Genomic DNA, 25,364 nt, shown 5'->3' on the forward strand with positions numbered 1-25,364 from the left:
GGAACACGTGCACCCCCAGCCTGCGAAGCGCTGCTGCTACTACAGCCAAGCACTTCGTGAACACTCTGGGCGCAGAGGCGAGCCCAAAGGGTAGCACACAGTACTGGAAGTGACGTGTGCCCAGCTGAAATCGCAGATACTGTCTGTGAGCTGGCAGTATCGGGATGTGCGTGTAGGCGTCCTTCAAGTCCAGAGAGCATAGCCAATCGTTTTCCTGAATCATGGGGAGAAGGGTGCCCAGGGAAAGCATCCTGAACTTTTCCTTGACCAGGTATTTGTTCAGGGCCCTTAGGTCTAGGATGGGACGCATCCCCCCTGTTTTCTTTTCCACAAGGAAGTACCTGGAATAGAATCCCAGCCCTTCTTGCCCGGATGGCACGGGCTCGACCGCATTGGCGCTGAGAAGGGCGGAGAGTTCCTCTGCAAGTACCTGCTTGTGCTGGAAGCTGTAAGACTGAGCTCCCGGTTGTCGCGTGCTCGAGGACCTTGGCAACTGTCAGGCTTCTTCCCCGGAGCACTGGGTTCGTGAGTCCATGGGCCACTACCGTGGAGTGGCAGGCAAGATCACCTTCCAGGTAGAGATGAGACAAGACTGGACCGGAACCCCGGACTGGAGTTCTACACAGGAATACACGGAACTGGAACGCACCAGATGGGTGCGCACTGGAGTGGAGCCCGCTGGACTGGAACACACTGGAGGGCCCCACTGGACTGGAACATACAGGAGTGAAACCCTCTGGACTGGAACACACTGGAGCGGAACCCACGGGACCGGAACCCGCTGGACTGGGACACCCTGGACCTAGGCTTCACCTACGCTTGACCACCTTTCCCCGAGGGTTGAGCCCTCAGGTTCTGGCAGCCGGTAGGACTTACAGGAAAACCCGGAACTGGAGCTTGTAAGCAGGAACAGCAGGAATGAGGATCCAGGAGTGCCCCCTGGCACCTCGGCGAAGGCAAGTCAGACAGGCAGGGAATGTCCGGGTTCTGGCAGAAAGCAGGTTTAAACACAATGACTAGTAACTGTACCCAAGCTAATAGGAAGCTATGCCCAGGCAAACCAGTCATACACAAGAAACATACATAGAGCACTAGCAAAGCTATACACAGGCTAACAAGCCAAGCGGTGCCTAACCTGGCTAGTCAACACTAGGACCAAACACAGAGAACTAGCAAAGCTATACACAGGCTAACAAGCCACACGGTGCCTAAGCTGGCTAGTCTAACACTAGGAACAAACGCAGAGAACTAGCAAAGCTATACACAGGCTAACAAGCCAAGCAGTGCCTAAGCTGGCTAGGAACAAACACAGAGAACTAGCAAAGCTATGCACAGGCTAACAAGCCACACGGTGCCTAAGCTGGCTAGTCTAACACTAGGAACAAACACAGAGAACTAGCAAAGCTATACACAGGCTAACAAGCCACACGGTGCCTAAGCTGGCTAGTCTACACTAGGAACAAACACAGAGAACTAGCAGAGCTATACACAGGCTAACAAGCCACACGGTGCCTAAGCTGGCTAGGAACAAACACAGAGAACTAGCAAAGCTATGCACAGGCTAACAAGCCACACGGTGCCTAAGCTGGCTAGTCAAACATAGGAAACTCACACAGAGCAAACACTGAAACAGTGTACAGAGCACGCTATACACCAGGGCCCTTAGATGAGATGCAAAGGCCAGGGCTGTAGTCTCTAAGTGATTAATAAAGCCCTTCAACACCAGAGGCACAGCTGCAGCAATCACCTTGCATCCAAACAGAGGCTTGACACACAGAGAAGTCAGCTCAGCGGGAGCCATCTTGGATACTGGCATAGAGGAGTCGGCGACAGCCATCTTGGAAGAGGCATAGCCCACACAGGTGGGGTTCAGTAGGGCAATCAGCACACAGAGCCAGAGAGAAACTAAGACAGAGACAGACACAGAGACAAGCAGAAGCCAGCACAGACACTGACTCCCAGAAACAGGGTAAGTCTGAGGGTTGTCACGGCCACAGACGTGACACCGGTGGACAATTTGGAGGTTTGGAGGCCAAATTGAGGGTGTATCCTTGCCGGACTATTTGAAGAACCCACTGATCGGAGGTTATGAGAGGCCACCTTTGGTGAAAAACTTTCAACCTCCCTCCGACCGGCAGATCGCCCGGCACTGACATGTGGATGTCGGCTATGCTCTGCTGGAGCCAGTCAAAAGCTCGTCCCTTGCTTTTGCTGGGGAGCCGAGGGGCCTTGCTGAGGCGCACGCTGCTGACGAGAGCGAGCGCGCTGGGGCTTAGCCTGGGCCGCAGGCTGTCGAGAAGGAGGATTGTACCTACACTTACCAGAAGAGTAGGGAACAGTCTTCCTTCCCCCATAAAAACGTCTACCTGTGGAGGTAGAAGCTGAAGGCTGCCGGCGGGAGAACTTGTCGAAAGCGGTATCCCGCTGGTGGAGCTGCTCTACCACCTGCTCGACCTTCTCTCCAAAAATATTGTCCACACGGCAAGGCGAGTCCTCAATCCGCTGCTGGATCCTATTCTCCAGGTCGGAGGCACGCAGCCATGAGAGTCTGCGCATCACCACACCTTGAGCAGCGGCCCTGGACGCAACATCAAAGGTGTCATACACCCCTCTGGCCAGGAATTTTCTGCACGCCTTCAGCTGCCTGACCACCTCCTGAAATGGCTTGGCTTGCTCAGGAGGGAGCTTGTCCACCAAGCCCGCCAACTGCCGCACATTGTTCCGCATGTGTATGCTCGTGTAGAGCTGGTAAGACTGAATTTTGGCCACGAGCATAGAGGAATGGTAGGCAAGGAGTCTAAGGTTCTAGAGTCTTTGCCCTGGGGCGCCGAAGCATGCTCCCTAGAACTCTTAGCCTTCTTTAGGGCCAGATCCACAACTCCAGAGTCGTGAGGCAACTGAGTGCGCATCAGCTCTGGGTCCCCATGGATCCGGTACTGGGACTCGATCTTCTTGGGAATGTGGGGATTACTTAGAGGCTTGGTCCAGTTCGCCAGCAATGTCTTTTTTAGGACATGATGCATGGGTACTGTGGACGCTTTCTTAGGTGGAGAAGGATAGTCCAGGAGCTCAAACATTTCAGCCCTGGGCTCGTCCTCCACAACCACCAGGAAGGGGATGGCCATAGACATCTCCCGGACAAAGGCTGCAAAAGACAGACTCTCGGGAGGAGAAAGCTGCCTTTCAGGGGAGGGAGTGGGATCAGAAGGAAGGGAGTGGGATCCTCGTCAGAGAAATATCTGATGTCCTCCTCCTCCTCCCACGAGGCCTCACCATCGGTATCAGACACAAGTTCACGAACCTGTGTCTGAAGCCGTGCCCGGCTCGACTCCGTGGAACCACGGCCACGGTGGGAGCGTCGAGAGGTAGACTCCCTCCCCCGCACCGGCGAAGCTCCCTCCGCCGACGTCGGCGGGGAGCCTTCCTGGGAGGCGACCGCAGTCGGTACCGCAAGCGGCACCGATGTCGGAGACCTCACCCCGGGCAAGGGGCCAGCCGGCGCCTCACTCGACGGTACCGGGGGCGCAAGCACCCCCAGTACTGGAGGGGAAGGGCGCAACAGCTCTCCCAGGATCTCTGGGAGAACGGCCCGGAGACTCTCGTGCAGGGCGGCTGTGGAGAAAGACATGGAAGCCGATGCAGGAGTCGAAGTCAGAGTCTGTTCCGGGCGTGGAGGCTGTTCCGGGCTGTCCAAGGTGGAGCGCATCGACACCTCCTGAACAGAGGGTGAGCGGTCCTCCCGGTGCCGATGCCTACTGGGTGCCGACTCCCTCGGCGACCCAGAGCTCTCGGTACCGACGCGGGAAGGAGACCGGTGTCGATGCTTCTTTGACTTTTTCAAACGAAGCATGCTCACCGCCACCAGCAGGGGAATGGACAGCCCTCACCTGCACTCCAGACGAAGCACCACCGTCCAACGACATCAGCACTAGTGGAGTTCCCGGTACCACCGACGCCGATGCAGCCTTCCGATGTCTCGGCCCCGACGATGCAGAGGGTCGATGCCTCGATGCAATCGATACAGTCACGGCCGAGGGCGGAGGTCTTGACGCTGTCGACGTCGACGCACTCGATACTCCCGGTGCCGATGCCGACGAAGAGCCCGAGAACAAAACGTTCCACTGGCCAATCTCGCTACCTGAGTCCTTTTCTGTAAAAGGGCGCAAAGACTACAGGCCTGCGGGCGGTGCCCAGCCCCCAGACACTGAAGACACGACGCGTGCCTGTCAGTGAGCGAGATTACCCGGGCGCACTGGGTGCACTTCTTGATGCCGCTGGGAGACTTCGATGACATGGGCGGAAAAATCACGCCGGCGAAATCAAAACTCATAATTGCGGTAAGGCACCAAAAAGAGGGGGAGAAAAAAACTCGACCCGAGGCCTCAAAGGGGCCTACCCCGAAAACGAAAGAAAACTTATCGGGGCCAAAAACTAGATATACGGGGAAGGGAAAAAGACCGAAAGGCCCTTCTCCGAAATCCCTTTTTTTTTTTTAAGCGAAAAAGTCAAAAGACGCACGAGGGTCAACTTAAGGGGCGCGAACGGCGCAAACACGACCGTACCGAGCGCGGACAAAAGAAGACTGACGAACACGGGCCGGTTCGGGCGGGAAGACAGCCGCGCATGCGCGCGCGAGGACTAGCAAAGGCCTTTGCTAGTGAAGTTTCCGATTGGAGGGGCTGCCGTGGACGTCACCCATCAGTGAGAACAAGCAGCCTGCTTGTCCTCGGAGAATAGATTTATGTATTTGTATCACGGAAAACACTTGGGGAGGGGAATGGTGGTTAATACTGTGAGTATGTATCGTAGGTGGAGCTGGAGGGTTTATATTGAGGAGATTATGGTTTAATGGTTGTCAGAGTCTGTTATATGTTCAAGGAAGGATTCTATACCACCACACATTAGGGGGAAAGAAGGAGAGCTGGAAGACATACTGGGCTCGTTGTTTGGGAGGGGAGGGGAGACTCTTCTCAAAGGACCTGATAGGTTTTGCCTGGCATGGAAAGACCATGGTTAGGCAAGCCTTGTAAGAGGTTGTATAGGAATGTAGGGGTTATAGATGAAGGGAGGGGGAGTATGGAGGGGGTAGGGGAGGATGGGGGAGGGGGAACAGGAAGAAAGAAGGGAAGGGGTTAGGGAGGATTCGACTCTGTACGGTCTGATGGGTGGGAGCGCTGCGGCGGCTCTGGGGGGGGGTTAAAAAGCCTTTGGGGACAAACCCTTTTGATATTCAAGAGGAGGAGGAGGAGTTGGAGGCTGGGCTGGCTCCTCCCATCACAGAAGAAATAGAGCTTTGGATTTGGAGGAACCCTAAAGGGGAGGGATGAGGCCATTGAGATTCGTTTCTTGGAGTGGGGTAACATCCCCGATTAAGCGCCAAAAAATTCTGCAGCTCTTAAACTGGCAAGCAGCGGACGTAGTATTTTTACAGTAGACCCACTGTCCTCGATAGAGCATGCCAAGTTTAAAAGATGGTGGATAGGACATCTATTAGAAGCACCAGTGCAAAATCGTAAGGCTGGAGTGATGATTCTTTTTAGGAAGACTCGACGTTCAAACTCAGGGCTGCTGGCGGGCAAAGGATGGTAGGTTCGTGATAGCCAAAGTATTGATTAACAAACAGGAGTTCTTACTGGCAAATGTGTATGCCCCCAATGTCTATAATCAAGCCTTTTTTAGGTCGCTGATCCACAACATTGCTCAACACGAGGGTGTCCAGATTATTGTGGGAGGAGATCTGAACGGGGTCCATAACCGCAGCTTGGATACATCAAGAGGACAGAGGGCCGAGAAGGGGTGAAGCTCACGGGGAATCCCAATGCTTTGTGAGAACTTAGATTTAATAGACGTGTGGAGGATGCTACACTCGAATAATAGAGAATATACACATATCTCGAGAGCACACTCTTCCCAATCACGGATTGATTATTGGCTATTATCTAGGGGCCTTTTTTCCCGGATGCAGGAATAGGACCGTATGGGGTCTCGGATCATACCTATGTCTGGTGGACTCTGAGAGTTCCAACAGAAGAGGGTCAAAGGTTTGGCTGGCAGTTCCCCCTAAACCTTGTACATGATAATAAATTTCGAGAACACATAGCGCACCAATGGGCAGAGTTCCAACTACATAATGCTGCCCACTGGGAGGATCCGATCTTGTTCTGGGAAACTGCAAAGCTGGTTCTATGGGGGGTTATAATAGCTTATACAAGTCATAAGAGGACGATGAGAGACAGAGAAATCCTGCGCTTAGGTCAACAAATCGGAAGGGCTCATAGGCACTGGGGCAATAAGCAGACTTCACAAAATAAAGACCATCTGCTAGCATTGCAGACTTCCCTAAACACTCTACTACATGAACGAGCAGTTAAATCTATACAATATTATAAATATCAACTATACCTACATGGCAACAAACAAGGGAGGTTGCTAACTAACTTAGTGCAATGGAAGGTGGAGAAACAAAATATATTGCAGATTCGGAATCAGGGGGGAAATCTAGTGAGATCGGATGAAGAAATAGCAGAAACTTTTCGACAATACTACAGAGAGCTATATGCTCGACCGTTAGAGGGTGAACTGGAGAGTAAAATGTACTTTGAAGGGAGGGACCTTCCAATTTTAACTGATTCGCAACCATCTAGATTAAATTAAAAGATCACGGAAGAGGAGGTATCCAGAGTGATAAGGCAAGGGGCTTCACTTAGAGCGCCTGGTCCGGATGGTTTTCGTTACAAATTCTATAAAATACTGGACCATCAGGTTGTGCCGCCCTTGATAGCTTTATTCAATAAATTTGGTGAGAATGAGGGCATGTTGGATTCCTTGAAGGATGTCCGGATGGTGGTGCTGCTGAAGCTGGGCCGTGATCCGGCGCGGGTGTCATCCTATAGACCTATATCATTGCTTAACGTGGAGGCCAAGATGTTCGCCAAATTACTGGCTAACAGATTGGCGGTGATTTTGCCCTCCCTCATAGAGGAGAGTCAAGCTGGATTTGTTAGTGGACGGACAATTGCTAAGAATATGCGGAAAATATTGGCTTCAATGGACTGGGTGGAGAGGCATGGAACGCCTTCTTTGCTAATCAGTTTTGACGCGGAGAAGGCGTTCGATAGAGTGAACTGGGATTTTATGTTTGCAACTCTGGAGAGATATGGCTTTGATGGATTATGGATTAAAGCGGTGCGGGCATTATATGAGGCACCGCGGGCAAAAATCTGGGTGAATGGAATATTGTCAGAACCTATACCTATTCAGCGGGGGACACGACAGGGTTGTCCTCTATCACCCCTTTTATTTGTATTGAGTATAGACCCACTGATAAGGAGATTCTGACTAATCCGGACATTAAAGGAGTGGACATGGGAGGGCAAGGATTTAAGATCTCGGCCTTCACTGATGATCTTTTGGTACATTTGACTAATCCTCAGGAATCTCTTTTAGACTTGATGGATAGCATCGCAGAGTTTGGAGACTTTTTGGGGTTCAAACTAAACTTTGATAAATCTTTAGCTTTACCAACTAGTCCTGCGGTGAGCCGGCACTGGGAGGGACAATTCCCACTGAAGTGGGTGATGCACCATTTTAAATATTTGGGTATTAAACTCCCATATAAAACATTCCTGGTGGGAGACCTTAATGTGGCACACTTGTTAGAGCAGACGGGGCATATATTATCGTGAAGGTCGTCCTTACCAGTTTCAATGTATGGCCGAATCCAACTGTTTAATATGATCTTATTTCCCAAATGGTTATATATATTACAAATCCTACCGATTAGACTTAAGAGAGAAATTAAAGCCTTATATAACATACTATCCAAGTTTTGTTAGCAGGGGAAGAAACCAAGAGCCCAAATTAGACATTTAATAGGGCCATGGCGACAAGGGGGATTGGGTTTGCCGGACATGCAGAGCTATAACTGGGCATGCCTGCTACGGCACCTAGGGGATTAGGTCCTGGGTAGTCAGACATACACCCCTCATAATTTAGAGCAGGCAACATATGGCAAATGGAACATTTTTTCATTGGTCCACTGCCCTACAGGTAAAATTCCTGAAGAGATACTGTATGTGATAATTGTCTCTTGAAGTCGATACGGGCATTGTGGAACTTTTTGGTGCCATTATTGGGAGGGAATCCGCGGCAATCGGATCAAATACTCCTGGTGGGGAATACGGACTTCGCTCCAGGTAATGATAATAGTAGTTTTAGGCGATGGGATAACAAAGGAATTTGATATGTTCAAGATTTGTTAGACACAGAAGGCGACTATGGATGTGGGAGACAATGTTGGCGTCTGGGAAGGTAGAACAGTGTGACTTATTCACCTATCGGCAAGTGCAACATTATGTTCAGAGTTTGGACATAATAGACCAGCGGTTTCCCCTAAGACAGAAATTGCTCAAGTTTTTTGAGCCCATTCAGGATAGGGGGGTCTCGATATCGACTTTGAAAATTGTGTTAGAAAAGGTACAGGGGAGGCCAGCGAAGGAGATGTTGCAACGGCGGTGGAGCCGAGATCTGGGTATACCGGCTGCGTCAGTGGACTTGACCAAAATGGTTGGACACATACCATCAGGGTTGGTTAGCACGGAGCTTCGGGAATGCAATTTTAGGGTGATACATAGGGCATACTTCACACAGGAGCGTCTCTTTAAGGCGGGAGGTATCAGCTCCCCGATCTGTACTAAATGTAAGACAGAGGTCAACTCATTCATACATGCGTTTTGGGAATGTGCGCAAATCCAAACCTTTTGGAAAGATTTGGTCTTCTAATTGGAACATCTTGGGGGTGGACCAGTGAGGCTGACCCCGGCAGGGTTCCTGTTAGATCGATTCGAGAATTTTGGCATACAAGATAAATATTTTAAATTGCTGATTCGGAAGGCAGGGATGTTGGGCAAGAGAGTAGTGTTGGGGGTGTGGATCAGTGACCAGGCTCCGTCATATTGGCAGTGGAGGAATAGGCTACACAGGATGATGTTATTGGAACTTCAATATGCCCGCTCGACATTCAAGCGGAAAAAATTATTCCTATCAATCTGGGACAAATACCTTCAGTCCTTATCCCACAGAGCCCGCAGCCTGGTGGTGAACTCGATATCTTGAATAAAGGGAGGGGACTGGAGAACATGGAGGGAAGAAGAGGAGATGAGAGGAATGGGTGCGGCAGGGACTGGAGCGGCTGGGGCGCTTTGCGAATTCGGATGGTACAGAGTCGAAGAGGGAAGGGGGAGGGTAGGAGATAGAGGGGGAGGAGGGGAGGGAGGTTAGGGGACTAAAAATAACAACTTAATGATAATGGGTACTAAGGAGATGACGAAAAGAGGACTACTATTGTGAGAAGGTATGAGGCTGTCCTATACGGTGTAGGCCACTAGAGGGTGCTAGAAATAGGTGGAGGTCGCTAAGACCCGGGAGAGCCCTGGGACGTCCTCAGGTGTAGGAGATTATGGGCTGGGTCCTGGGTAGCTAATTAACCACTTTATACCCCACCTGAGTTGTGAAAGGAGAGAGAAGTGAGCTAGCAGCAGGAGAAGGGAGAGTCCCTGAAAGATACTGGATAACCTTATGGACTTGGGGTGGACTGGGTGTCCAAAGGAGATCAGCAGGCTGAAAATCCTGGGGTAAGAAGTCCCTAAAGCATTAGTGTTTGACTGTGTGTCCTCAGTACTTATAGGAACTGGGTGTTCAGGGGAGGGACTGTGTGTCCGAAGAAGAAAAGACTGTGTGTCTGGAACTGTGTGTTCAAAGGGGGGGGACTGTGTGTCCGAAGAAGAAAAGACTGTGTGTCTAGAACTGTGTGTTCAAAGAGGGGACTGTGTGTCCAAAGTACTGAGAGAAGCAGGCTGCAAAGCCTGGGGTTGAGAGTCCCCAAAGTACTGGTGTAGTACTGAGCCCATGTATCTGTGTGGGGAGGCTCAGTGGGAAGATCTATGAGAGCATAAAGTGTTAAGCTAGAAGAAGTGTGCCCAGGGGCTGGAATAAAGAGTTGCCTGAGAAATATGCAGTTGGTGAGACCTGCTTAATATGCTGAGTGGAAACCAGGTCACCCTGAGTGAGAAGGGGTAGCACACTAATCTGCATATGATTTGCATATTGAGAACCAGGTCACCCTGAGTGAGAAGGGGGATATCACACTATCTATGGAGAAGGAGGGACCGCCTGAGTTTACTGATGGACCTCCCAATTTAGGAGTCGTTGTTTATTGTTTGGTTAACTATTATCATTAATAACGTTAAACAATAAATCTTGAGGAACAGAAAGGAAAAAGGGGGTTCTAGAATTGTGGAAGGGGGTAGAGAAAACTCTTAGAAACTCTTCTTTAGATGCTCTTTTCTAGATGCTTTTATTCTTCCTACATTGTAAATTGAGCTTTCTGGGCGATTATTAAGTGGCACCATCAAAATAACTTGTTGAAACATAATTAGCAGTGGAGGGTTTAGGGGGGGAGGGGAGGGGTAAGGATGGGAAGAAAATGTTAAATTGTTGATGATAAGATTGTTCCTATGCTCATGTTTAGAAAATTTGCCTCTGTATTATACGAACTGTAGAGCTTGTTGTGTAATTATTTTCAATTTCATCAATAAAAATGTTGAAACATAAACAGGTGACCCGACACGGGCCGTGTTTCGGTGCCAAATGTCACCTGCCTCAGGGGTCAGAATATTGATATGGTAGTGTATAGATAATGTAGGTGAAGTGCCTCAACACGTTAAGGTATTTTACAAGATATCCGCTGCAGCGCGAAAAAAAGGTGGGCTCTAGCAAAGAGCCTTCTGTGCACCATTGCTGTATATATGTGTGATGAATTTCAAGTCTGTATATATTTAAGTATTTATTGATACACTTTGAATTATATAAGAAATCACATCATGTATTTATTTGTTACATTTGTATCCCACATTTTCCCACCTATTTGTAGGCTCAATGTGGCTTACGTAGTACCGGAAAGGCCTTTGCAGGCTCCGGTGTGAACAAATACAGGGTGATGTTGTGGTAAGATCAAGTTCATGTGGCACAACCACATTAGGGAATCGGAGAACGGAAGAGTTGTGTTACATCCATTACGTGCTTTAGTTTGGTTGTGTTGCAGAGATCAGGCATTTAAGTTGGATCGGTAGGGTATGCCTTTTTAAACAGGTTGGCTTTTAGTGATTTCCGGAAGTTTAAGTGGTCATACGTCATTTTCAAGGCTTTTGGTAATGTGTTCGACAGTTGTGTGCTTATGTAGGAAAAACTAGATGCGTAAGTTGTTTTGTATTTAAGTCCTTTGCAGCTTGGGTAGTGCAGATTTAGATAAGATCATGTTGATTCGGATGTATTTCTAATTGGTAAGTCGATCAAGTCTGTCTGGGAGACTGGGAGGTTAAATGGCAGATGACCTTTAATGTGAGCAAGTGCAAAGTGATGCATGTGAGAAAAAAGAACCCGAATTATAGCTACGTCATGCAAGGTTCCACGTTAGGAGTTACGGACCAAGAAAGGGATCTGGGTGTCGTCGATAATACACTGAAACCTTCTGCTCAGTGTGCTGCTGCAGCTAGGAAAGCGAATAGAATGTTGGGTATTATTAGGAAAGGTATGGAAAACAGATGTGAGGATGTTATAATGCTGTTGTATTGCTCCATGGTGCGACCGCACCTTGAGTATTGTGTTCAATTCTGGTCGCTGCATCTCAAGAAAGATACAGTAGAATTGGAAAAGGTGCAGCGAAGGGCGACTAAAATGATAGCGGGGATGGGACGACTTCCCTATGAAGAAAGACTAAGGAGGCTAGGGCTATACAGCTTGGAGAAGAGACGGCTGAGGGGAGACATGATAGAGGTATATAAAATAATGAGTGGAGTGGAACAGGTGGATGTGAAGCGTCTGTTCACGCTTTCCAAAAATACTAGGACTAGGGGGCATGCGATGAAACTACAGTGTAGTAAATTTAAAACAAATCGGAGAAAATGTTTCTTCACCCAACGTATAATTAAACTCTGGAATTCGTTGCCGGAGAAAGTGGTGAAGGCGGTTAGCTTAGCAGAGTTTAAAAAGGGGTTGGACGGTTTCCTAAAGGACAAGTCCATAAACTACTACTAAATGGATTTGGGAAAAATCCACAATTCCAGGAATAACATGTATAGAATGTTTGTACGTTTGGGAAGCTTGCCAGGTGCCCTTGGCCTGGATTGGCCGCTGTCGTGGACAGGATGCTGGGCTCAATGGACCCTTGGTCTTTTCCCAGTATGGCATTACTTATGTACTTATGTCATGTAACTCAGGGCTTCTCCGTAGATGATTTATGAAAAAAGAGACAGAAAAGTTAATTGTGATCCAGAAATAAAAACCAAAGAATACAATGTTTTTAGTCCACATTTATGGAGAACAGATTAAGGACAAATTAGAACAAATCAAAAAGGAAACTTTTGCAATTAAACTAAAGATATGGATGAGGCTGGGCCAGGGATAAAGGCAGTCAGGAAGTATTCATGTTCAGTCACTGAGGAACCCTAGGGTTTGTTTGCGGATTAATACCTTTCAAATATTTGAACGTCTGTATCATATCACCCCTGTTTCTCCTTTCCTCCAGGGTATACATGTTCAGGTCAGCAACTCTCTCCTCATACATCTTGTAACGCAAATCCCATACCATTCTCGTAGCTTTTCTTTGCACCGCTTCAATTCTTTTTACATCCTTAGCAAGATACGGCCTCCAAAACTGAACACAATACTCCAGGTGGGGCCTCAACAACCACCAATACAGGGGCATTAAAACCTCTTTTCTTCTGCTGGTTACACCTCTCTCTATACAGCCTAGCAACCTTCTAGCTACGGCTACCGCCTTATCACACTGTTTCGTCGCCTTCAGATCCTCAGATACTATCACCCCAAGATCCCTCTCCCTGTCCGTACATATCAGACTCTCACCGCCTAACACATACGTCTACTGTGGATTTCTACTCCCTAAGTGCATCACTTTGCATTTCTTCGCATTGAATTTTAATTGCCAAACCTTAGACCATTCTTCTAGCTTCTGCAGATGTTCAGTTCAGGCAGGTGGAGAGAGGTGTCCTAACTGCCGGCTGTAAGGATCGTCTAAAACAACATACAAACCTGACATCCAAAAATGAGAGAGAATGCTTGTCTAGAATATTTTGCAATAATTGCGACTCTTACACAGAAAAAAAGCACAAATGCAAAGTCATAAAATGTTTGCAGTGTGGTGATCCCGTACTGAAAGGCAAATAACATTTATGCTATATGACAAGGCTGGATAGACGTAAAACATATGAAAGATATATCATTTAAGACTGTGAATATATACAGGAGACAGGGTTACACATCCCCAACTACATCTTTGCAACAGATCTTTACCGTGAGCATGACTGGGAATTCAAGGGGGTAAACCGTCTGAGTTCGTAAGTTGTTTCAATGACAAGCGGTTCAAGGACTACACTTTCAGAGCTCAGAATTCAAAAGGCTACGATGGTTATTTCATCATCAGTCAGCTGTTGCAGAAAACGATGGATATGAGTGTGGTAAGCATCACAAGAGACCCCGATGAGCTCTATATGCACCTGTTTCCCCCTGAACACACCGTGTCGTCTTGCGATCTTATAGACGATGATGCGGCATCTGGAAGCGCATAAAGGAATTTTGTTCACCACCAGGTAATACTAACATCTTCATAGCCTCTTTTGCAACTGCGCATGCAGGTTAAAACTGTAAAGGGCTCGTCACGCTTTACAAGAGCGCTGTCCTTATCACGACACAGACTCTGATTTTTGTGAGCAAGGAGGGTAAGTGGAATCCTCCTTTGGGTAATTATTTAAGTGAACTAAAGAGTGAGATCTCTAGGGGTGAGCATATCACACAGTTTGTCTCAGGCGATCCTAAAAATACGGGTACAGGTTATCCAGAAGGGAGACCCACCTGAAGGTAAAAGGAATCTCACTCATTTTTGTAGTCCAAAGAGCTAATTATGGATTTATTTATTGATGACATTTATATCCCACATTATCCCAAACAAGTTTCAGTTCGATGTGGCTTACAATAAACTGTATAAGATACATAACAAAGAATAATGCATAAATTCAATTTTACAATACAATATCATAAACAAACAGGGATAGCGATGGATGTTTAACATTTAGAAAATCTATTATGACGGAGAAATTGTACATGAAGCAAAGCGAAAGTTAATGGTAAATAGAGTAATAACCACTTCAAGTAATAATTAATTGTTGAGATATGGTCGTTCTTTGTGAAGGATTGTTTGAATAGGAACGATTTGAGGATTTTGCAGAATCTAGTATATTCCTGTATATTTCTTATTTTGGGTGCTAAGGAGTTCCACCATTTGGTTCTTAGGTAAGTGAAGTCTGCAGAGTGGACAGTTTTGTAGATCAAAAATCAAATCTGATCACAAATAATATCTGAGTATACTATGAGCGTACTGTCCACATCCTCATCTAGGGAAAACTTGTACAAAATAATGTGCTTTCAGTAGTTTTCTGGAAGCCAAATAAGATGATGTATTGCAAACTGAATCCGGTAGAGCATTCCATAAAGTTGGTCCAGCAATTCTAAAGAGAGACTCTCGATAGATGGTAAGCTTAATAAACCTAAATGAGGGTACTTCCAGCAATCCTTTAGTAGCAGATTGTAATGGGATCAATGGGTTGTAATTTTGGATTATGATCCAAGGGTGCCAGTGGGTGAACAAACCAAAATATCCATCCAGCAAAAAGGGATAGTCAGAAACAAGGCCCGGTGGTTTTGAGGCAGTGGACAAAGAAATCATATTAATTGTTAATTTGGTATTTTAACTCTTCAGTCCTGCAAGTGATGAAGGAATGCCAGATGGTTTAGATTACTTAGAAAGTCTAGCTTTGCCTAAGCTAAAGGGCAAAAAGGTCAGAGAGAGAAACTTCTTTCACCCTTTGTGAGTGATGGAGGGTTAAGGCTAGTTCAAAGATATTACCTTACCACATACATCTGTATACTATTATGAATGAACAAGGCAAGCAGGCAGTTTGTTTAGGATTAGATTGAAACACTGCTTAGAAGGAAATAGTTAGATTTTAGAAGTTCTTAATATTTAGAATATGTCTTATAAGGATGCTTATTTTAGAATATGTTTTTCTGTGTAATTAATAAGTTTTGTTTCTGTGAAGAATGTCTGTTCAACTCTCTGCCTTACGTTCTAAGTAAGACTGCAGTGAAAAGGTTAGCATATGGTTTGAGTTTTCTGCAGTCCTGGCTGGTTTAATGTATGGAGCTGGTGGGTGAAAAAGGTCAGGAAAAGTCTTGATTAATTATAGGTAAATGTAAGACTGGCCCTTGACCCCTTAATGAATGCCAGAGTTTAGTTAGCAGTTAGTATGAAGTTGACTAGGAATATGAGAATTAATCATAATGAAATGCCAAGAGAGGGGAGCCAAAATGTCTGGTCTGAGAGGCCCCAGGTCATAGGTCAGTTTGAGAAATATTAAACCTATGTAACTGATATTTTGGAAATATATGTATAAAGATGATTGGTTGAGGCAAGGTAATCAATCTATTCTTTACCATCTGGAGAGTAAGGGGGGCTAGGGGGTGTTAAACTGAATATAAGTGGGAGTAGAAGCAGCTTACGTCAGAAGGAGCAGACAGAAGAAGGAGAGAGAAGACAGACAACAGGAGAAGAGAGCTGAAGAGGACAGACAGAAGCCACAAAGACACAGAGAGCTGAGAAACAGAAGAAGAGACTTAGTGCTGATGTCCTATTTGTTTGCTGGCAAATAAAGAAGATTTCTCTCTCATTCTGGTGTGTGCTGTTTGACTCCTGAAGTACCACAAGTTCTGCTAACAATAGGGGTAATTCCTGCAACAGTTTAACCCAGGAGAATCCACCACAGCGGCTGCTGAAGACGTCACATCTTTCTTCGGAGTCTTCACAGCCTCCTCTATAGTCTGCTCTTGTCGAAGTGGTGGAGCAACCTGGTCTGAGGGGAACAAAAATGTCTCTCCCGAAAGCTGGGACTCTCCCTTCGTCCAGTACTGAGCTGGGATCTCACCCTCATTTCCAGCCCACTGCGGGAGCACAAATGAATCCAACTTCAGTTGACCAAGAGGGATAGAGGTGGCTTCAGGGGAATAAAATCTCACCTTACCCTTATGCTAAGAAAGCACGATAGAGCAGATTCTCCTGTGTGCTCTCAGCCATATTGCTGTGCCCCCCCCACCCCCATGTAATTTTTTGACCTTTGCAGCTGCTCCTGTAAGTTTTTTTTCACCCTTCTGTCATTTTATCATAGTCTCTTTTTTGAAAGTTAAATGCTAATATATTGGATTTCCTGCATGTACTTACTACAGAGCTTATATCAAGTCTGATCATGTTATGATCGCTGTTATCAAGCGGCCCCAGCACCATTACCTCCTGAACCAGATCATGCTCCACTAAGCACTAGGTCTAGAATTGTTGGTTCCTGAACCAGATGCTCCATAAAGCAGTCCTTGACTTCATCAAAATAAAATTTGGCGCATGTCCGTTTTGGGCCTGAGATCTTATCACTACCCACTGACTTAGTGGTAGGGTCTCAAGCGTTAACCGGGTGGTAATGGTCTACTTGTGTACTACTACTACTATTTAGCATTTCTATAGCGCTACAAGGCGTACGCAGCGCTCCACAAACATAGAAGAAAGACAGTCCCTGCTCAAAGAGCTTACAATCTAATAGACAAAAAATAAAGTAAGCAAATCAAATCAATGTGTACAGGAAGGAGGAGAGGAGGGTAGGTGGAGGCGAGTGGTTACGAGTCAAAAGCAATGTTAAAGAGGTGGGCTTTCAGTCTAGATTTAAAGGTGGCCAAGGATGGGGCAAGACATATGGGCTCAGGAAGTTTATTCCAGGCGTAGGGTACAGCCGAGACAGAAGGCGCGAAGTCTGGAGTTGGCAAGTAGTGGAGAAGGGAACAGATAAGAAGGATTTATCCATGGAGCGGAGTGCACGGGAAGGGGTGTAGGGAAGGATGAGTGTGGAGAGATACTGGGGAGCAGCAGAGTGAGTACATTTATAGGTTAGTAGAAGAAGTTTGAACAGGATGCGAAAACGGATAGGGAGCCAGTGAAGCGACTTGAGGAGAGGGGTAGTATGAGTAAAGCGACCCTGGCGGAAGACGAGACGGGCAGCAGAGTTTTGAACCGATTGGCGAGGGGAGAGGTGACTAAGTGGGAGGCCAGCAAGAAGCAGTTTGCAGTAGTCTAAACGAGAAGTGACGAGTGTGGATGAGGGTTTTGGTAGAGTGCTCGGAAAGAAAGGGGCGGATTTTACGGATGTTGTAAAGAAAGAAACGACAGGTCTTGGCGGTCTGCTGGATATGAGCAGAGAAGGAGAGAGAAGAGTCAAAGATGACCCCAAGGTTTCTAGCTGAGGAGACAGGGAGAATGAGAGAGCCATCAACAGAAATAGGAAAACGGGGGGAGCGGGGAGGTGGGTTTGTGGGGAAAAATGAGAAGCTTGATTTTGGTCATGTTTAATTTCAGGTGGTGTTGAGACATCCAGACAGCAAAGTCAGACAAGCACGCTGAAACTTTGGTTTGGATGCAAGGTGAGATATCAGGGGTAGAAAGGTAGATTTAGGAGTCATCAGCATAGAGATGGTAGGAAAATCCATGGGATGAGATTAATGAACCAAGGGAAGAAGTGTAGATAGAAAAGAGGAGGGGACCAAGAACAGAACCCTGAGGTACGCCGACAGGCAGAGGGATAGAAGTAGAAGAGGATCCACCAGAGTGAACACTAAAGGTGCGGAGGGAGAGGTAGGAAGAGAACCAGGAAAGGACAGAGCCCTGGAATCCAAGTGAGGACAGGGTATCGAGAAGTATGCTGTGATCAACAGTGTCAAAAGCAGCGGAAAGATCAAGAAGAATGAGGATGGAATATTGACCTCTGGATTTAGCCAGTAATAGGTCATTGGAGACTTTAGTAAGCGCAGTTTCGGTTGAGTGGAGAGGGCGAAAACCAGATTGTAGTGGGTCAAGAATAGCATGTGAGGAGAGAAAATCAAGGCAGCGGTGGTGAACAGCACGCTCAAGTAATTTGGAGAGAAAAGGGAGGAGGGAGATGGATCGGTAATTAGAGGGACAAGTAGGGTCGAGTGAAGGCTTCTTAAGGAGAGGTGTGACCACAGCATGTTTAAAGGCAGTAGGGACAGTTGCAGTGGAAAGTGAGAGGTTGAGAATGTGACAGATAAAAGGAATAAGAGCAGGTGAGATGGCATTAAGAAGGTGGGTGGGAATGGGATCAGAGGAACAGGTGGTACATTTTGAGGAAGAAAGGAGAAGTGTAGTTTCCTCTATAGTAACTTCAGGAAAGGAGGAAAAGTAATGAGGGGTAGGAGAGAAAGGGGAATGGACTAGTGGAGGGGAGAGGTGGCGAGATAGAGAATTCAAGGTTTATCTTTTGAACCTTGTCGTGAAAGAATTCAGCAAGGGTCTGAGGAGATAATGAAGGGGGAGTTGGGGGAGGGGGCACCTTGAGGAGAGAGTTCAATGTGGTGAAGAGAAGTTGAGGGTTAGAGCCAAGAGAGTTGGTCAGTTGGATATAATAATCCTGTTTGGCACGTAAAAGAGCAGATTGGAAGGAGGTCAGCATGAACTTAAAGTGTAGGAAATCAGCAAGGGCCCGAGATTTCCGCCAGAGGCGTTCAGCGGAGCGGGTACAGGAACGTAGGTAGCGGATATTAGAAGTCAGCCAAGGTTGGGGTTTTGTGCGCCTTATAGGGCGGGTCATCAAAGGTGCAAGTGTGTCTAAGGCAGAGGATAGAGTATTGTTGTAAGAAGAAACAGCCTCGTTGACAGACGTGGATGGTGCCACAGTAGAGAGGAGGTTTGAAACATGGGAGGACAGAGATGAAGGGTCAATATCATGAAGATTCCTAGATAAATTAGATAAGATAGGACGGGACTGGGAGGGAGGAGATTTAAGTGTGAAAGTTATAAGATGGTGATCAGAGAGGGGAAGATCAGAGGGAAGGAAACTAGAGGGTGAACAGTTTGAGGAGAAGATGAGCTCAAGACAGTGACCATTTTGATGAGTGGGGGAGGTGGAGCATAGTTGGAGATTAAAGGACGACGTTAAAGCGAGTAACTTGGAAATATAAGAGTTGGAAGGATCATTAGCAGGAATATTAAAGTCACCAAGGATGAGAGAGGAGGAGGAAGGATCATGGAAGAAGGCAAGCCAGGCATCAAAGTCACTGAGAAAGGATGAAAGGGATTTATAAGGGGTACGATAAATGACCGCTATTCGAAGAGGCAGAGGAGAGAAAAGGCGGATACAGTGGACTTCAAAGGAGGAAAAACAGTGAGATTGAGGTGGAAGAAGGGGTTGAAATCTGGAGGAGGGAGAGAGAAGTAGTCCAACACCGCCCCCGTGACCAGCAGGGCGAGGAGTATATGAAAAAAGATAACCGCCATGGCAGAAGGCTGCGACTGAAGTACAGTCATCAGGGCAGAGCCAGGTTTCTGTTATGGCGAGCAGATGGAGGTGACGCGAGATAAAGAGTTTGTTACAGATAGAGCGGGCATTCCATAGGGCGCAAGAGAAGGGCAAAGAAGAGGAGGGGAGTAGAGGAATAGAGATGAGGTTAGAGAGGTCGCAGTGAGATCTGTAGAGTTGGGATAATAGTTGGTGAGGAGGGCCAGGATTGGGATTGATGTCACCAGCTGAGAGTAAGAGAAGGAGTAAAAGAGAGCGGAGGAGAGTAGGAGAGGTGTGGCCACGAAGGCGTCAAAGGCGAGAGGTATTTAGGTGGAATGGGGAAAACAAAATGGAGGGAAGAAAGAAACGGAGATTAAAAGCCAAGAGGGAGGAAGAGGGTAGGAGAGAAGGTGAGGTGATGAAGTCGATGGATGGGCAGTGAGTTCCTGTAGCAGAGAGAGGTAGGGGGTGAGGGAAAAGAATAGGAAGGGACAGGGCTAGGAAGAGAATGTGAATAGGGGCCATAAATGACTGAGGTACTTTAGCAACTGGGAAAAAGATCAGATGTAAAGAGAAAAATGCCCTGGTGCGCGGCACCTAGAGCGGAGGCCCTGAGTGGTTCGGAGTGGACCTGGGTGTCACCCCGGAGAAGGCTGTAAGGATATGCAGATGAGCTGCAAGTCCTCAGCACCTAAACGGCAGCTGGTAGTAGAGCTGGGCACCTCTCAGCTGAGGAAAGGCTTACCAGGGGTTAGGCCGAAGCCAGCATTCCTCCCCCTTAGGGTCGCCTGATCCTAGCCAAAAAGCACCTGGAAACTCTGTGCACTTGGAGAGAAGGCCCTGGGAAGATCGGGGTGGAACTGGAGTCACCCCGGATACAGCTGTGAGGAAATGCAGAAGGGCTGCAAGTCCTCCACAGCACCCCGAAGTGTGTAGAATGATGATTACCGCCCCGTTTCTGCCATGCAGCAAAAACAAAAATAATAATTATTTTCTGACGCGCGTAGTGGAAACATGTAAAAATCGAAATTACCGCCCAGGCCACGCGGTAGCCAGGTGATGACTCCAAATTGACGCATATTGGGTGCTCGTAGGCGTCTAGGCAGCTTAGTAAAAGGGCCTCCTAGTTTTTGCAGGTGTTTTCATTCCTATGTGGATTCTTTGGTGTTCTCTGAGGCTTGTTTTATGACTGAAGCTTTTATTACACTCAGTGCAGATGAATGGTTTCATTCCTGTGTGGATTCTCTGGTGTTCTGTGAGGTGGATTCTCTGGTGTATTGTGAGGTATTGCTTCTGACTGAGGCTTTTATTACACTCAGTGCAGATAAACGGTTTCACTCCTGTGTGGATTCTCTGATGTTTTGTGAGGTTTACCTTCTGCCTGAAGCTTTTATTACACTCACTGCAGATGAATGGTTTCACTCCTGTGTGGATTCTCTGGTGTAGGCGTCTAGGCAGCTTAGTAAAAGGGCCCCCTAGTTTTAGCAGGTGTTTAAGAGGCCAGTCTGAAATACCAAAACAATATGAGAGTGCAGGAAGTCTCCTATAACAGTCATTACTGAATTTTTCTCTCGGCCATTTCAGCTTTCTAGTTGTTTCTTCCTCCACTCCTAGATATTTATATGAACCTTCCTGTGTGGATCATTCGGTGGTTTCTACTACTACTACTTATCATTTCTATAGGTTCTTGATGTTTACCTTCTAACAGAAGCTTTTATTACACTCAGTGCATGTAAATGGCTTCACTCCTGTGTGAACTCTGTGGTGCCTTGACAGATGTCCCTTCTCAGTGGAGGTTTTACCACACTCAGAACATCTAAATGGTTTCACTCCTGCATGGATTCTCTAGTGTATTGTGAGCTTTCCCTTCTGCTTGAAGCTTTTATTACACTCAGTGCAGATAAACGGTTTCACTCCTGTGTGGATTCTCTGGTGTATTGTGAGCTTTCCCTTCTGCTTGAAGCTTTTATTACACTCAGTGCAGATGAATGGTTTCATACCTGTGTGGATTCTCTGATGTTTTGTGAGGTTTCCCTTCTGCCTGAAGCTTTTATTACACTCCGTGCAGATGAATGGTTTCATACCTGTGTGGATTCTCTGATGTTTTGTGAGGTTTACCTTCTGCCTGAAGCTTTTATTACACTCCGTGCAGATGAATGGTTTCATTCCTGTGTGGATTCTCTGATGTTTTGTGAGGTTTACCTTCTGCCTGAAGCTTTTATTACACTCCGTGCAGATGAATGGTTTCATTCCTGTGGATTCTCTGGTGTATTGTAAGGCTTGATTTATGAGTGAAGCTTTTATTACACTCAGTACAGATGAATGGTTTCATTCCTGTGTGGATTCTCTGGTGTTCTGTGAGGCTTGTTTTATGACAAGCTTTTATTACAGTCACTGCAGATGAATGGTTTCACTCGTGTGGATTCTCTGGTGTTTTGTAAGGCTTGATTTATGAGTGAAGCTTTTATTACACTCAGTACAGATGAATGGTTTCATTCCTGTGTGGATTCTCTGATGTTTTGTGAGGTTTACCTTCTGCCTGAAGCTTTTATTACACTCACTGCAGATGAATGGTTTCATTCCTCTGTGAATGCTCTGGTGTTGTGTGAGGCCTGTTTTATGAGTGAAGCTTTTATTACACTCAGTGCAGATGAATGGTTTCACTCCTGTGTGGATTCTCTGGTGTATTGTGAGGTGTCCCTTATGACTGAAGCTTTTATTACACTCACTGCAGATGAATGGTTTCATTCCTGTGTGGATTCGCTGGTGTATTGTGAGGTTTGTTTTATGAGTGAAGCTTTTATTACACTCAGTGCAGATGAATGGTTTCACTCCTGTGTGGATTCTCTGGTGTATTGTGAGGTTTGTTTTATGAGTGAAGCTTTTATTACACTCACTGCAGATGAATGGTTTCATTCCTGTGTGGATTCGCTGGTGTTCTGTGAGGTGTACCTTCTGCCTGAAGCTTTTATTACACTCACTGCAGATGAATGGTTTCATTCCTCTGTGAATGCTCTGGTGTTGTGTGAGGCCTGTTTTATGAGTGAAGCTTTTATTACACTCAGTGCAGATGAATGGTTTCATTCCTGTGTGGATTCTCTGGTGTTTTGTGAGGTTTCCCTTCTGACTGAAGCTTTTATTACACTCACTGCAGATGAATGGTTTCATTCCTGTGTGGATTCTCTGGTGTTTTGTGAGGTATTGCTTCTGACTGAAGCTTTTATTACACTCACTGCAGAAATATGGTTTCACTCCTGTGTGGATTCTCTGGTGTATTGTGAGTCTTGTTTTTTGACTGAAGCTTTTATTACACTCAGTGCAGATGAATGGTTTCATTCCTGTGTGGATTCTCTGGTGTTTTGTGAGGTTTCCCTTCTGCCTGAAGCTTTTATTACACTCCGTGCAGATGAATGGTTTCATACCTGTGTGGATTCTCTGATGTTTTGTGAGGTTTACCTTCTGCCTGAAGCTTTTATTACACTCCGTGCAGATGAATGGTTTCATTCCTGTGTGGATTCTCTGATGTTTTGTGAGGTTTACCTTCTGCCTGAAGCTTTTATTACACTCCGTGCAGATGAATGGTTTCATTCCTGTGGATTCTCTGGTGTATTGTAAGGCTTGATTTATGAGTGAAGCTTTTATTACACTCAGTACAGATGAATGGTTTCATTCCTGTGTGGATTCTCTGGTGTTCTGTGAGGCTTGTTTTATGACAAGCTTTTATTACAGTCACTGCAGATGAATGGTTTCACTCGTGTGGATTCTCTGGTGTTTTGTAAGGCTTGATTTATGAGTGAAGCTTTTATTACACTCAGTACAGATGAATGGTTTCATTCCTGTGTGGATTCTCTGATGTTTTGTGAGGTTTACCTTCTGCCTGAAGCTTTTATTACACTCACTGCAGATGAATGGTTTCATTCCTCTGTGAATGCTCTGGTGTTGTGTGAGGCCTGTTTTATGAGTGAAGCTTTTATTACACTCAGTGCAGATGAATGGTTTCACTCCTGTGTGGATTCTCTGGTGTATTGTGAGGTGTCCCTTATGACTGAAGCTTTTATTACACTCACTGCAGATGAATGGTTTCATTCCTGTGTGGATTCGCTGGTGTATTGTGAGGTTTGTTTTATGAGTGAAGCTTTTATTACACTCAGTGCAGATGAATGGTTTCACTCCTGTGTGGATTCTCTGGTGTATTGTGAGGTTTGTTTTATGAGTGAAGCTTTTATTACACTCACTGCAGATGAATGGTTTCATTCCTGTGTGGATTCGCTGGTGTTCTGTGAGGTGTACCTTCTGCCTGAAGCTTTTATTACACTCACTGCAGATGAATGGTTTCATTCCTCTGTGAATGCTCTGGTGTTGTGTGAGGCCTGTTTTATGAGTGAAGCTTTTATTACACTCAGTGCAGATGAATGGTTTCATTCCTGTGTGGATTCTCTGGTGTATTGTGAGGTTTACCTTCTGACTGAAGCTTTTATTACACTCACTGCAGATGAATGGTTTCATTCCTGTGTGGATTCTCTGGTGTTTTGTGAGGTATTGCTTCTGACGGAAGCTTTTATTACACTCACTGCAGAAATATGGTTTCACTCCTGTGTGGATTCTCTGGTGTTCTCTGAGGCTTGTTTTCTGCCTGAAGCTTTTATTACACTCCGTGCAGATGAATGGTTTCATACCTGTGTGGATTCTCTGATGTTTTGTGAGGTTTACCTTCTGCCTGAAGCTTTTATTACACTCCGTGCAGATGAATGGTTTCATTCCTGTGTGGATTCTCTGATGTTTTGTGAGGTTTACCTTCTGCCTGAAGCTTTTATTACACTCCGTGCAGATGAATGGTTTCATTCCTGTGGATTCTCTGGTGTATTGTAAGGCTTGATTTATGAGTGAAGCTTTTATTACACTCAGTACAGATGAATGGTTTCATTCCTGTGTGGATTCTCTGGTGTTCTGTGAGGCTTGTTTTATGACAAGCTTTTATTACAGTCACTGCAGATGAATGGTTTCACTCGTGTGGATTCTCTGGTGTTTTGTAAGGCTTGATTTATGAGTGAAGCTTTTATTACACTCAGTACAGATGAATGGTTTCATTCCTGTGTGGATTCTCTGGTGTTCTGTGAGGCTTGTTTTATGACTGAAGCTTTTATTACACTCAGTGCAGATGAATGGTTTCGTGCAGGTCTTTTTCTGCCGTCATCTATGTATGTTACTATGTATTCCTGTGTGGATTCGCTGGTGTATTGTGAGGTTTGTTTTATGAGTGAAGCTTTTATTACACTCACTGCAGATGAATGGTTTCATTCCTCTGTGAATGCTCTGGTGTTGTGTGAGGCCTGTTTTATGAGTGAAGCTTTTATTACACTCAGTGCAGATGAATGGTTTCACTCCTGTGTGGATTCTCTGGTGTATTGTGAGGTGTCCCTTATGACTGAAGCTTTTATTACACTCACTGCAGATGAATGGTTTCATTCCTGTGTGGATTCGCTGGTGTATTGTGAGGTTTGTTTTATGAGTGAAGCTTTTATTACACTCAGTGCAGATGAATGGTTTCACTCCTGTGTGGATTCTCTGGTGTATTGTGAGGTGTCCCTTATGACTGAAGCTTTTATTACACTCACTGCAGATGAATGGTTTCATTCCTGTGTGGATTCGCTGGTGTATTGTGAGGTTTGTTTTATGAGTGAAGCTTTTATTACACTCACTGCAGATGAATGGTTTCATTCCTGTGTGGATTCGCTGGTGTTCTGTGAGGTGTACCTTCTGCCTGAAGCTTTTATTACACTCACTGCAGATGAATGGTTTCATTCCTCTGTGAATGCTCTGGTGTTGTGTGAGGCCTGTTTTATGAGTGAAGCTTTTATTACACTCAGTGCAGATGAATGGTTTCATTCCTGTGTGGATTCTCTG

This window comes from Microcaecilia unicolor, chromosome 1, assembly GCF_901765095.1.
Source record: "Microcaecilia unicolor chromosome 1, aMicUni1.1, whole genome shotgun sequence".
Classification (NCBI taxonomy): Eukaryota; Metazoa; Chordata; class Amphibia; order Gymnophiona; family Siphonopidae; genus Microcaecilia; species Microcaecilia unicolor.